This window comes from Aegilops tauschii, chromosome 2, assembly GCF_002575655.3.
Source record: "Aegilops tauschii subsp. strangulata cultivar AL8/78 chromosome 2, Aet v6.0, whole genome shotgun sequence".
Classification (NCBI taxonomy): domain Eukaryota; kingdom Viridiplantae; phylum Streptophyta; class Magnoliopsida; order Poales; family Poaceae; genus Aegilops; species Aegilops tauschii.
In genome coordinates, this window is record NC_053036.3 from 160,740,686 (window position 1) to 160,756,065 (window position 15,380).

Below are 15,380 nucleotides of genomic sequence, written 5' to 3' on the forward strand. Positions count from 1 at the left end.
ATCAAGCTCAAACAAGCATGGCAAAAGTGCAAAAGATTACAGGTTCACAGACTTGTGAAAAACTGGACATGACAGAAAACAGCATCAGGTAGCAATGTTCAGAGCACGAAATCAACATGCTACAGGAACTTAACATAGCAAAACAAGGCATGGTAGTGTTTTACTAAATGCACATGACAAAAGTCCCTTACTGACCATAAGCCAAAAAGGACCAGAAGATAAGATGGCAAGCATGTAAACATAGCAAGTTTCGTTATCAGGTTTCAGACAGAAAACAGAGCATGACAGAAAAATTAATATGTAGGCCTCTTTGTGAGCTTGATGCACTCACTACAGAGCAATGCATGACAAACCAAGCATACCTACAGCAAGATGACATGTTTATGAAGCTATCCATGGCAAGAACAATTGCATAGCATGTATGGATCAACTACAATAAGCTTGGCAAAAATGCATCTCATGTCAAGAATCTGCCAGAAATATTTTATAGCAAAAGTAGAGTAAGATTGAGTCATGTTGTGATACTCTAAAATTGCAAACAATTGCAGGAATGGATCAATTACAACTATATCTACAAAACATCCTTACTGAATATCTCCAAAATATGCATGGATCTCTCTGTAGCATCAAGTTTACATGGCAACAAAATTACAGCAGACGAGGACTTAGAGAACTCACCAAGTCCCTGAAATCAGAAATATGACGGGGCCTACTTTGCATGCTTGTGCTAGTCACCACAGAGATCACAAAAATACATGGACTATAACACTGGAAATATGGCATGGCATACTTCAAAACACATGTAGAGCTCATGCTCAAAAGATGCACAGAATAAATGATACAAAAATGACAAATCTCCAAGTTCTGATAAGAACCAGAGATTAACAGCAACTAGCCCTCTTCCAACGAAGATTTGGGCATCAAGATGACCTCTAATGAACATGGTGCAATTGAACAAAATGAAGAGCATCACGAGACGAACAATTTGACATATTACACACGCGAATCGGAGCTACATGCACAAAGTTATCGCAATACGAACAGGAGCACATGCGGATAAAATTCTGGGACTTGGAAGAAATAACGAGGACGAGAAAGTCAACGGCCTCACCAGATCTGGATCGAACGAGGCTGAGCTCGAGCTCGGCCGACACCGGCGAGGCAGGGAGAGGGGCTCCGGCGGGGAACGGCCGGAGGAGGGCCCGGCGACGGAGGAGGGGCGCCGGAGGGTGGCGGCGGCGGCGGGCACGGGATCCGGCGGGCGGCGCGGGGCCGGTGGCGGCGGCGGCGGCCGGCGGCGGCGGCGGCGGCCGGCGGCGGGAGGAGACGGGCCGGAGGGCCGGGAGCGGGCCGGCGGGCCTCGGCGGCGGCGCGGGTGACGTGGCGCGCTCCGGTTGGCCGGGCGCGTGGCGGACGTTGTCCGGCCGGAGCGGACCCGTCCGGCGCGGCGCGGAGGGAGGGTGTTAGGGTTTCGTCTGAGATTTTGTTTTTCGGGATGCCCACTTATAAATAGGTAGAGGGAGTTAGGAGGCTCCAAATGAGGTGCGGTTTTCGCCCACACGATCGTGATCGAACGACCTAGAGCATGGAAGAGAGTTTGGTGGGCTTTGGGCTGGTTTTGGAGGGGTTTTTTGCTGGATACTCAAATGGACTTTGCGGATGCCCGGTTAACCGTTGGAGTACCAAACGACCTCCGAATGGAACGAAACTTGACCGGTAGTCTCCGGGTGGTATATAAAGACCACTTGACAAGCCTCGGTCCACTCCGAGAAAGTTTGACACACGCACACGAAAGAAAAGTAGAGGGGTGCACCGGAGGAGATAGGAGCGCCGGATTGGAAAACGGACAACGGGGAAAATGCTCGGATGCATGAGACGAACACGTATGCGAATGCAATGCACATGATGACATGATATGAAAATGCATGGCATGACAAAATACAAAACGAAAGACAAAACCCGACAACGGAGGGAAAAACATAACACATAGCCGGAAATGGCAAGAGTCGGAGTTACAAATATGGCAAGTTACATGCGGGGTGTTACATACTTCTCCTTTTATTTCGTGCTCTTGTTTTCTATATTTAGTTATGGGTAGGGAACACAAAATACCAAAAAAATAGTTGTGCCTGCTAACCCAATGGTTGAAGAACCACCCAAAATCTATCATATTGCTGAAGTTTTCTACTTGGATCATCTTCGATCCCTATGTGCTCGTGCTGAAAACCCAACTAGCTTAGTTGAGGGAAAATCTTTAGATGAGCATGCTCATTTTGTGCGACACCGCTTATCTCAAAAAGGGAAACTTTTATGGCATCATATTAGTACTATGCATTGCTATGCTTAGAATTTATGCGAAATATATGATTTTACTTGTTGTTCTGAAGACCCTAAGAAACACCTTTCCTACCAATGTGAGTTTAGTGATAATGGAATTGTATCTTCTTATGCTAAAGGTGTTTATAGTTACTATGATATTGAACAAATTGAAGAATTTGTTGCTTTTAGGGGTGCTTATGAAATTGCTTCTTTGATTGAAAAGTATGATGCTACTCTTTACAAATCTGAAAATTTTGCCATACTTAAATATTGCTATGAAAATTATGCTTCTAATGCTTATAATAAAGCATATATTGAGGACGCCTCCGTTGTCCAAGAAAAGACTAATATTTTGTAGAAAACCATGGAAGAAGAAATTGTTGAAACTGAACTCATTAGATGAAAAAGATGAGGAGGAGAGTGAAGAACAAAAAGAGGAAGAGCGGATTAGTTACCCGTGCCTACCTTCTAATGAGAGTAACTCTTCAACTCATACATTGTTTAATTTCCCTTCATGCTTATCGAAGAATGAATGCTATGATGATTGCTATAATCCCTTGGATTCGTTTAAAATATCCCTTTTTGATGAAAGTGATGCTTGCTATGCTTGTGGCCATGATGCCAATATGAATTATGCTTATGGAGATGAACTTGCTATAGTTATGTTAAGAATGAAATTGTTGCTATTGCGCCCACGCATAATAGTCGTATTATCTTTTTGAATTCTCCCAACTGCACTATATCGAAGAAGCTTATGCTTATTAAGGGCCCGTTCGGAAGCTCTCCGGCTTCCGAAACGAGCCAGCTTCTCGCGGGAGCTGGGCGAGCTGGCTTCTCGCGGGAGCCAGCGCTACGTTAGGCAGCAACGGCTACTCCAGCTCCCGTTTGCATGGGCTGCCTGCCCAGGAAGCACGCTTGGAGCCCATTTGGGTGGTTTCTCGTATGGGGGAGAGAACGTATCGAGAGAAAGAGATCGAGCGAACCGGTACGCTGCCTCAGGGTCACTTGGCGGTGGCATATATCGGGTAATTATGTCGAACTTCTCCTCCTTCGATTTTGGGAGCCAGGTTCGACCAGCTTCTCATTTTTGCACTGCATGCCGCTCGTTCTCCAGGAGCTGGATTCTAGGAGCTGCACCATTCGGCTAGCTTCTCGTTGGCTTCTCGCGAAGCTGGAAGTTGGAGGACATCCGAATGGGGCCTAAGGATTATATTGATGGGTTATGTTTTACCATTACACATGATGATTTTGATAGATATAATATGCATGTGCTTGCTGCTCCTACTTGCAATTATTATGAGAGAGGAACTACATCTCCACCTCTCTATGTTTCCAATACGATAAAATTGCAAGAAATTGTTTATACTATGCATTGACCTTTACTTTGTGTGCATGAATTTTTCTTTTGTGACATGCCGATGCATAGGAAGAGAGTTAGACTTTGTTGTTGCATGATATATATTACTTTGTGCTCACTACTACAATACAAATCATTGTTAATTAAAATTGGCTTTGATATACCTTGGGATCCGGGTGGATCAGTTACTTGAGCACTTTTTGCCTAGCTTAATGACTTTAAAGAAAGCGCTGCCAGGGAGACAACCCGAAAGTTTAAGAGAGTCATTTTATTCTGTTATGTGCTTTTAAAAAGTTTAAAACAAAATATAGAGGCTAACCTAAAAGTTTTCAAAAATAAAAGTGAAGTAAGGAAGACGAGCACCGTTGAAGTGGGCGAGCTCCTTGAACTTTGTTCATGCCCATGGAAACTTTGCAAATATTGAATTGCATAAAATTTTCAACAAGATTAATTATCCCCTTGTACAAATCCATTTTATTATAAAATAATGTGCCAAGATTTACCTTTAGGATGATTAGATTGCTTGTTTGGTATGTGCAGTGCGAAAATAGAAACTTTGGTTGTAGTGCGTGAATTTACTTTTTTTACTGGAACGTCAAAAGTTTCTGAAATTTTTACACAGTACTGCTATAAAACTTTTTTATTGTGTCCTAATTTTTCAGAATTTTTAGAGTTCATAAGTATAGTCATTGTTCGAATCTTTACAGACTGTCCTGTTTTCACAGATTGCTTTTATAGTTTTGTTATTTGCTTATGTTTAAAATCTTGTTGAGCCCAGTTGACTTGGGAGACATAGAATTGTGATAGCATACAGTGGGTAATGTTTGATTATAATTATACAATAATGTTATAATAGGACATGATGGGTTGATGTTATATGTACTAACCCCACTAATTAAAAGTTCGGTTAGGTTTTGTGTGGATGAAGTGTTCGAAGATCGAGGAGGTATTGATATGAGAAGAATGAGGAGAGAAAAGAGCTCAAGCTTGGGGATGCCCGAGGCACCCCAAGTAAATATTCAAGGATACTCAAGCATCTAAGCTTTCGGCGCATCCCATCTTTATTCGACAATTATCGGTATGTCTCGGTTTCTGTTTTGTTCACATGACATGCGTAAATTCTTGGAGCGTCTTTTGTGTTTATTTTTAACTTTTCTTCTATGCACCATGATGATATGAGATAGTCCTTGGTTGATTTATAGAATGCTCTTTGCACTTCGCTTATATCTTTTGAGTATGGCTTTATAAAATGCTTCATGTGCTTCACTTATATCATTTGAAGTTTGGATGCCTGTTTCTCTACATAGCAAAAATGTTATTTGTAGAATGCTCTTTCGCTTCACTTATATTTGTTAGAGCGTGGGCAAATCTTTTGTGGAAAGAATTAAACTCTCATTCTTCACTTTTATATATTTAGAGAGTCAACATGAATTGGTCATTCTCATGGTTAGTCATAAAATCCTACATAAAACTTGTAGATCACTGAATATGATATATTTGATTCCTTGCAATAGTTTTGCGATATGAAGATGGTAATATGTGGGAGGTACTAGTGAATTATTCTGGTTTAGTAAGAATATTGTTGTTAAGGTTTGTGATTCCCGAAGCATGCATGTATGGTCTCTCGTTGCTAAGAAGTTGGAGCATGATTTATTATTGATTGTCTTCCTTATGAGTGGTAGTCAGGGACGAGCGATGGTCTTTTCCTACCAATCTATCCCCCTAGGGGCATGCGTAGTAGAACTTTGCTTTGAGGGCTAATAAACTTTTGCAATAAGTATGTGAGTTATTTATCACTAATGTGAGTCCATGGATTATACGCACTCTCACCTTTCCGCAATTTGCTAGATTCTTTGGTACCATGCATTGCCCTTTCTCACCTCGAGATGGGTGCAAACTTCGCTGGTGCATCCAAACCCCGTGATATGATATGCTCTATCACACACAAGCCTCCGTATATCTTCCTCAAAACAACCATCATACCTACCTATTATGGCATTTCCATAGCCATTCCAAGATATATTGATATGAAACTTCCATCATCATCATATACATGACTTGAGCATTCATTGTCATATTGCTTTGCATGATCATAAGATAGCTAGCATGATATTTTCATGGCTTGTCTGTTTTTTGATATCTTTGTTATGCTAGATCATTGCACATCCTGATACACCACCAAAAGCATTCATATAGAGTCATATTTTGTTTTATTATCGAGTTGTAATTTTGAGTTGTAAGTAAATAGAAGTGTGATGATCATATTCATTATTAGAGCATTTTCCCATTGAGGAATGGATAATGGAGACCATGATTCCTCCACAACTCAGGATGAGACTTCGGATGAAAATAAAATAAAATAAAAAAAGAGGCAAAAAAGAGCCCAAAAAAGAAAAAAAGAAAGACAAAAAAGGGAGAAAAAGAGAGAAGGGGCAATGTTACTATCCTTTTTCCACACTTGTGCTTCAAAGTAGCACCATGTTTTTCATATAGAGAGTTTCCTATGTTGTCACTTTCATATACTAGTGGGAATTTTTCATTATAGAACTTGGCTTGTATATTCTGATGACAGGCTTCCTCAAATGCCTGAGGTATTCATGAGCAAGCAAGTTGGATGCACACCCACTTAGTTTTCAGTTTGAGCTTTCATACACTTATAGCTCTTAGTGCATCCGATGCATGGCAATCCCTACTCCTCGCATTGACATCAATTGATGGGCATCTCCATAGCCTGTTGATTAGCCTCGTCGATGTGAGATTTTCTCCTATTTTTTTCTTCTCCATATTAATCTCTACCACCGTATTCTATTCCACCCATAGTGCTATATCCATGGCTTGCGCTCATGTGTTGCGTGGGGGTTGAAAAAGCTGAAGCACGTTAAAAAGTATGAACCAATTGCTCGGCTGGTCATCGGGGTTGTGCATGATAAATACTTTCTGTTAAGAAGATGGAGCATGACAAGGCTATATGATTTTGTAGGGATAACGTATTTAACATTGATATTTTGAAAGACATGATTGTTTGTTGGGATGCCTGAGTATTGATGTCTTTATATCAAATTATAGACTATTGCTTTGGATCACTCGTGTCTTAATATTCATGCCATGACTAGATTGTGTGATCAAGATTATGCTAGGTAGCATTCCACATCAAAAATTATCTTTTTTATCATTTACCTACTCGAGGACGAGCAGGAATTAAGCTTGGGGATGCTGATACGTCTCTGTCGTATGTATAATTTTTTATTGTTTCATGCCAATATTCTACAACTTTTACATACTTTTGGAAGCAATTTATATGATTTTCTTGGACTAATATATTGATGATGATGATGTAGTGCCCAGTGCTAGTTCCTGTTTGTTGCATGTTTTTTGTTTCGCAAAAAATCCATATCAAATGAAGTCCGAACGAGATAAAATTTTATGGAGAATTATTTTGGAATATATATGATTTTTGGGAAGCAGAATCAACGCGAGAGATGCCCGAGGGGCTCACAAGCTCAAGGGGCGAGCCCCCTGCCTAGGGCGCGCCTGACAAGCTTGTGGCCACCCCATAGGTCGGTTGGAGGTGTTCTTCGGCCGCAAGGGAGCTTATATCCGGATAAAAATCATGTTAAAATTTTAGCCCAATCGGAGTTACGAATCTCCGGATATTTAAGAAACAGTGAAAGGCCAGAAAAGAGGGTTGCGAAACAGAAGAGAAACAGAGAGATAGATCCAATCTCAGAGGGGCTCTCGCCCCTCCGCCGCCATGGAGGCCATGGACCAGAGGGGAAACCCTCCTCCCATCTAGGGGGAGGTCAAGGAAGAAGAAGAAGGAGGGGGGCTCTCTCCCCCTCTCTCCCGGTGGCGCCGGAGTGCCGCCAGGGCAAGGATAGTGACGACGATCTACATCAACAACCTCCCTATCGTCAACACCAACTTTCCTCCCTCTATGCAGCAGTGTACCATCGCTTCTCCCCGCTGTAATATCTACTTAAGCATGGTGCTCAACACTACATATTATTATCCAATGATATGTGGCTACCCTATGATGTTTGAGTAGATTTGTTTTGTCCTATGGGTTGATTGATGATCGTGATTGGTTTGAGTTGTATGTTTTATTATGGTGTTCTCCTATGGTGCCCTCCATGTCGCGCAAGCGTGAGGGATCCCCGTTGCAGGGTGTTGCAATATGTTCATGATTCGCTTATGGTGGGTGGCAAGAGTGACGGAAGCTTATACCGGAGTAAGTAGGTTGTTGCGTATGGGAGTAAAGAGGACTTGATACTTAATGCTATGGTTGGGTTTTACCTTAATGATCTTTAGTAGTTGCGGATGCTTGCTAGAGTTCCAATCATAAGTGCATATGATCCAAGTAGAGAAAGTATGTTAGCTCATGCATCTACCTTATATAAAATTGCAATAATGGTTACCGGTCTAGTTATCGATTGACTAGGCACAAATAACTTTCTTGTGTTACAAAATGCTCTCTACTAAACACCTAACTTTATTATCTTGCAAATTACTCATAGTTTTACTCCCACTAAGTACATCTAGTTTTATTCTTGCAAACCTATCTTATCACACCTACAAAATATTTTCATACTTGTTCTAGGTAAAGCAAACATTAAGTGCGTGTAGAGTTGTATCGGTGGTCGATAGAACTTGAAGGGAATATAAATTGTACCTTTAGCTCCTCATTGGATTCGACACTCTTACTTATCGAGAAAGGCTAAAATTGATCCCCTATACTTGTGGGTTATCAGGACCATCATGACGACGATCTACTACAACAACTTCATTGTGGTCATCAACAACTTTATTCCTCTCCATGCAGCGATGTATCCTCTCTCACACCACTATAATTTCTAATTGAACATGGTGCTCTATGCTATATATTATTATCCAATAATGTGTTGCAACTCTATTATGTTTGAGTAGGTTCTTTTTGTCCTGCGGGCTAATTGTGGCATGGTATGGTTGATATGAGTTGTGTATTACTATGGTGTTGTCCTATGGTGCCTGATACGTCTCCAACGTATCTATAATTTTTGATGTATTCATGCCATGTTTATAATATTTCTACATGATTTTGGTATGATTTGGTTAGAACTAACCCGGACTGACGCTATTTTCAACAGAACTGCTGTGGTGTTGTTTTTGTGCAGAAATAAAAGTTCTCGAAATGCGCTGAAAATCAACGGAGATTTTTTCTGGAAAATATAAAAAACACTAGAACGAAGAGTTACCGGAGGGGAGTCTCGTGGGCCCCATGAGGGTGGAGGGCGCGCCCCCTGCCTCATGGACTCCCTGTGGGGCCCCCTGACTTGTTCTCGACGCCAACCTCTCCTATAAATCCCCAAACTTCCAGAACTTAACCTAGATCGGGAGTTCCGCCGCCGCAAGCCTCTGTAGCCACCAAAAACCAATCGGGACCCTGTTCCGGCACCCTGCCAGAGGGGGGATCCATCACCGGTGGCCATCTTCATCATCCCGGCGCTCTCCATGACGAGAAGGGAGTAGTTCACCCTCGGGGCTGAGGGTATGTACCAATAGCTTTGTGTTTGATCTCTCTCTCTCTCTCTCGTGTTCTTGATATGGCACGATCTTGATGTATCGCGAGCTTTGCTATTATAGTTGGACCTTATGATGTTTCTCCCCCTCTACTCTCTTGTAATGGATTGAGTTTTCCTTTCGAAGTTATCTTATCGGATTGAGTCTTTAAGGATTTGAGAACACTTGATGTATGTCTTGCATGTGCTTATCTGTGGTGACAATGGGATATTCACGTGATCTACTTGATGTATGTTTTGGTGATCAACTTGCGGTTCAGTGACCTTGTGAACTTATGCATAGGGGTTGGCACACGTTTTCGTCTTGACTCTCCGGTAGAAACTTTGGGGCACTCTTTGAAGTTCTTTGTGTTGGTTGAATAGATGAATCTGAGATTGTGTGATGCATATCGTATAATCATACCCACGAAACTTGAGGTGACATTAGGGTTTTGGTTGATTTGTGTCTTAAGGTGTTATTCTAGTACGAACTCTATGATAGATCGAATGGAAAGAATAGCTTCGTGTTATTTTACTACAGACTCTTGAATAGATCGATCAGAAAGGATAACTTTGAGGTGGTTTCGTACCCTACAATAATCTATTCGTTTGTTCTCCGCTATTAGTGACTTTGGAGTGACTCTTTGTTGCATGTTGAGGGATAGTTATATGATCCAATTATGTTATTATTGTTGAGAGAACTTGCACTAGTGAAAGTATGAACCCTAGGCCTTGTTTCAACGCATTGCAATACCGTTTGTGCTCACTTTTATCAATAGTTACCTTGCTGTTTTTATATTTTCAGAGTACAAAAACCTATATCTACCATCCATATTGCACTTGTATCACCATCTCTTCGCCGAACTAGTGCACCAATATAATTTACCATTGTATTGGGTGTGTTGGGGACACAAGAGACTCTTTGTTATTTGGTTGCTGGGTTGTTTGAGAGAGACCATCTTCAACCTACGCCTCCCACGGATTGATAAACCTTAGGTCATCCACTTGAGGGAAATTTCCTACTGTCCTACAAACCTCTGCACTTGGAGGCCCAACAACGTCTACAAGAAGAAGGTTGCGTAGTAGACATCAGTGCCCGCCATGTCATGCAAGCGTGTGGGGTTCCCATTGTAGGGTGTTGCAATATATTAATGATTTGCTTATAGTGGGTTGCGGGAGTGACTAGAAACCTAAACACGAGTTCGTGAGTTGTCGCATATGGGACCAAAGGGGAATTTTAACTTAATACTATGGTTGGGTTTTATCATAGTGAATCTTTAGTAGTTACGGATGCTTGCTAGAGTTCCAAACATAAAAACATGTGATGCAAGTACGAAATGTATGTTAGCTTAAATCTCTCCCTCATAAGTATGATGAGTATTAAAATAGCACCTAACTCTTTATTATCTTGCAAAGCCATCGTTTTATTCTCACAAAATAGTTTTATTTCTCATTATAGATAAAGCGAACATTAAGTGTGCGTAGAGTTGTATCGGTGGTCAATAGAACCACTACAAATTTTGGTCTATTTAGTGACAAAAAACCTGGTGACGAAACACGAAATGTCGCCTAAACTCATTTTCTATGAAGGTCCACCATTGATACGTCTCCGTCGTATCTATAATTTTTGATTGTTCCATGCCAATATTCTACAACTTTCATATACTTTTGGCAACTTTTTATACTATTTTTGGGACTAACATATTGATCCAGTGCCCAGTGCCAGTTCCTGTCTGTTGCATGTTTTTTGTTTCGCAGAAAACCCGTATCAAACGGAGTCCAAACGGGATAAAAACTGACGGAGATTTTTTTTGGAATATTTATGATTTTTGGGAAGAAGAATTACCGCGTACGATCCCGAGGGGGCCACGAGGTAGGGGGCGCGCCCCAGGGGGTCAGGCGCGCCCTGGGCCCTCGTGGCCACCCCGTAAGGCGCTTGGAGCCCTTCTTTCGCCACAAGAAATCTAATTTCCGGATAGAGATCGTGTCCAAAATTCAGCCCAATCGGACTTACGGATCTCCGGTTATAAAAGAAACGGTGAAAGGCCAGATCTGAGAACGTAGAAACAGAGAGAGACAGAGAGACAGATCCAATCTCGGAGGGGCTCTCGCCCCTCCCATGCCATGGATGCCAAGGACCATAGGGGAAACCCTTCTCCCATCTAGGGAGGAGGTCAAGGAAGAAGAAGAAGAAGGGGGCCGCTCTCCCCCTCTCTTCCGGTGGCGCCGGAACACTGCCGTGGCCACCATCATCATCACCACGATCTTCACCAACACCTCCGCCATCTTCACCAACATCTCCATCACCTTCCCCCCTCTATCCACAGCGGTCCACTCTCCCGCAACCCGCTGTACCCTCTACGTGAACATGGTGCTTTATGCTTCATATTATTATCCAATGATGTGTTGCCATCCTATGATGTCTGAGTAGATTTTCGTTGTCCTATCGGTGGTTGATGAATTGCTATGATTGATTTAATTTGCTTGTGGTTATGTTGCTGTCCTTTGGTGCCCATCATATGAGCACGCGCGTGGATCACACCATAGGGTTAGTTGTATGTTGATAGGACTATGTATTGGAGGGCAAGAGTGATAGAAGCTTCTACCTAGCATAGAAATTGATGCATACGGGATTGAAGTGGGACCAATATAACTTAATGCTATGGTTGGGTTTTACCTTAATGAACGTTAGTAGTTGCGGACGCTTGCTAATAGTTCCAATCATAAGTGCATAGAATTCCAAGTCAGGGATGACATGCTAGCAGTGGCCTCTCCCACATAAAACTTGCTATCGGTCTAGTAAAGTAGTCAATTGCTTAGGGACAATTTCGCAACTCCTACCACCACTTTTCCACACTCGCTATATTTACTTTATTGTGTCTTTATCTAAAACAGCCCCTACTTTTTATTCACGCGCTCTTTATTATCTCGCAAACCTATTCCACAACACCTACAAAGTACTTCTAGTTTCATACTTGTTCTAGGTAAAGTGAATGTCAAGCATGCATAGAGTTGTATCGGTGGTCGATAGAACTTGAGGGAACATTTGTTCTACCTTTAGCTCCTCGTTGGGTTTGACACTCTTACTTATGGAAAGAGGCTACAATTGATCCCCTATACTTGTGGGTTATCAAGACCTTTTTCTGGCGCCGTTGCCGGGGAGTTATAGCATGGGGTGAATATTCTCGTGTGTGCTTGTTTGCTTTATCACTAAGTAGTTTTTATTTTGTGCTCTTGTTTTCTATCTTTAGTTATGTGTAGGAAACGCAAAATACCAAAAAAATTAGTTGTACCTACTAAACCAATGGTTGAAGAACCACTCAAAATTTGTCACACTCTTGAAGCTTTTTACTTGGATCGTCTTCGATCCCTATGTGCTCATGCTGTAACCCCAACTAGCTTAGTTGAGGGCAAATCTTTAGATGAGCATGCTTGTTATGTGCGACACCTCATATCTGAAAAGGGGAAACTTTTGCTGGATCAAATTCATCGCTTGCAATGCTATGCTTGGAATTTATGTGAAATATATGACTTTACTTGTTGTTCTGAAGACCCTAAGAAACACCTTCCCTACCAATGTTTGTTTAGTGATAATGGAATCGTATCTTCGTATGCTAAGGGTGTTTATAATTACTATGATGTTCAACAAATTGAAGAATTTGTTGCTTTTAAGGGTGCTTATGAAATTGCTTCTTTGATTGAAAAGTATGATGCTACTCTTTAAAAATCTGAAAATTTTGCCATACTTGAATATTGTTATGATAATTATGCTTCTAATGCCTATGTTAAACCATATATTGAGGACTCCTCCGCTGTCCAAGAAGAGACTAATATTTTGCAGGAGTCTATGGAAGAAGAAATTGATGAAACTGTGAGCTCATTGGATGAAAAAGATGATGAGGAGAGCGAAGAACAAAAGGAGGAAGAGCGGATTAGCTACCCGTGCCCACCTTCTAATGAGAGTAACTCTTCAACTCATACATTGTTTAATTTCCCTTCGTGCTTACCGAAGGATGAGTGCTATGATGATTGTTACGATCCCATTGATTCTTTTGAAATATCCCTTTTGATGATGCTTGCTATGCTTGTGGCCAAGATGCCAATATGAATTATGCTTATGGAGATGAACTTGCTATATTTACTTATGGTAAACATGAAATTGTTGCTATTGCACCCACGCATGATAGTCCTATTATCTTTTTGAATTCTCCAAACTACACTATTTCGAAGAAGTTTGTGCTTATTAAGGATTATATTGATGGGTTGCCTTTTACTACTACACATGATGAGTTTGATGAATATAATATGCATGTGCTTGCTGCTCCTACTTGCAATTATTATGAGAGAGGAACTGTATCTCCACCTCTCTATGTTTCCCACATGATAAAATTGCAAGAAACGGTTTATACTATGCATTGGCCTTTACTAGGTGTGCATGAATTGTTCTTTTATGACATGCCGATGCATAGGAAGAGAGTTAGACTTCGCCATTGCTTGATATATGTTGCTTTGTGCTCACTACTAAATGCCAAATCATTGCTAATTAAAATTGGCTCTGATATACCTTGGAATCCGGGTGGATTCACTACTTGAGCACTATATGCCTAGCTTAATGGCTTTAAAGAAAGCGCTACTAGGGAGACAACCCGGAAGTTTTACATAGTCATTTATTTCTATTGAGTGCTTTTATAGAGTTTAAAAATAAAATAAAGAGGGGAACCTAAAACTTTTTCAAAAAGAAAAGCGAAAGTGAGAATGACGAGCATTGTTAAAGTGGGAGCTAGCCTTGAACTTTGTTCATGCTCACGGAAACTTTGCGAATGATTACAGAAACTTTTCAAAAATAATAATTAACCCCTTGTACAATTCCATTGTATTATAAAAATAATGTGCCAAGGTTTGCCTTTAGGATGTTTACAATGCTTGTTGGTTTGTACGGTGCAGGACAGAAACTTTGGCTGTAGTGCGCGATTTTTGATTTTTTACTGGAACGTCAAACGGTTCTGAAACTTTTTGCACTGTATTTATATACAATTTTTTTATTTTTATTAATTTTGGCAGAATTTTCAAGTACCAGAAGTATGGTTAATGTTCAGATTGTTACAGACTGTTCTGTTTTAGACAGATTCTGTTTTTGATGCATAGTTTGTTTGTTTTGATGAAACTATCGATTTATATCAGTGGATTAAGCCATGAAAAAGTAATACTACAGTAGAAACAATGAAAAAACAAAATATGAATTGGTTTGCAACAGTACTTAGAGTAGTGATTTGCTTTATTATACTAACGGATCTTACCGAGCTTTCTGTTGAAGTTTTGTGTAGATGAAGTGTTCGATGATCGAGAAGGTCTCGATATGAGGAAAAGGAGGAGAGGCAAGAGCTCAAGCTTGGGAATTCCCACGGCACCCCAATTAAATATTCAAGGAGACTCAAGCGTCTAAGCTTGGGGATGCACCGGAAGGCATCCCCTCTTTCTTCAACAAGTATCGGTATGTTTTCAGATTCGTTTCGTTCATGCGATATGTGCAAATCTTGGAGCGTCTTTTGAATTTAGTTTTAAGTTTTCTTTTATGAACCATGCTGGTATGAGATAGTCCTTAGTTGATTTATAGAATTCTCATTGCACTTCACTTATATTCCTTGAGTATGGCTTTATAGAATGCTTCATGTGCTTCACTTATATCATTTGAAGTTTGGATTGCCTGTTTCTCTTCACATAGAAAACCGCCATTTGTAGAATGCTCTTTTGCCTCACTTATATTTGTTAGAGCGTGGGCATATATTTTGTAGAAAGAATTAATCTCTCTTGCTTCACTTATATCTATTTAGAGAGATGACAAGAACTGGTCATTCACATGGTTAGTCATAAAATCCTACATAAAACTTGTAGATCATTGAATATGATATGTTTGATTCCTTGCAATAGTTTTGCGATATGAAGATGGTGATATTAGAGTCATGCTAGTGGGTAGTTGTGGATTAGTAGAAATACTTGTGTTGAGGTTTGTGATTCCCGTAGCATGCACGTATGGTGAACCATTATGTAACGAAGTCGGAGCATGATTTATTTATTGATTGTCTTCCTTATGAGTGGCGGTCGGGGACGAGCGATGGTCTTTTCCTACCAATCTATCCCCCTAGGGGCATGTGTAGTAGTACTTTGCTTCG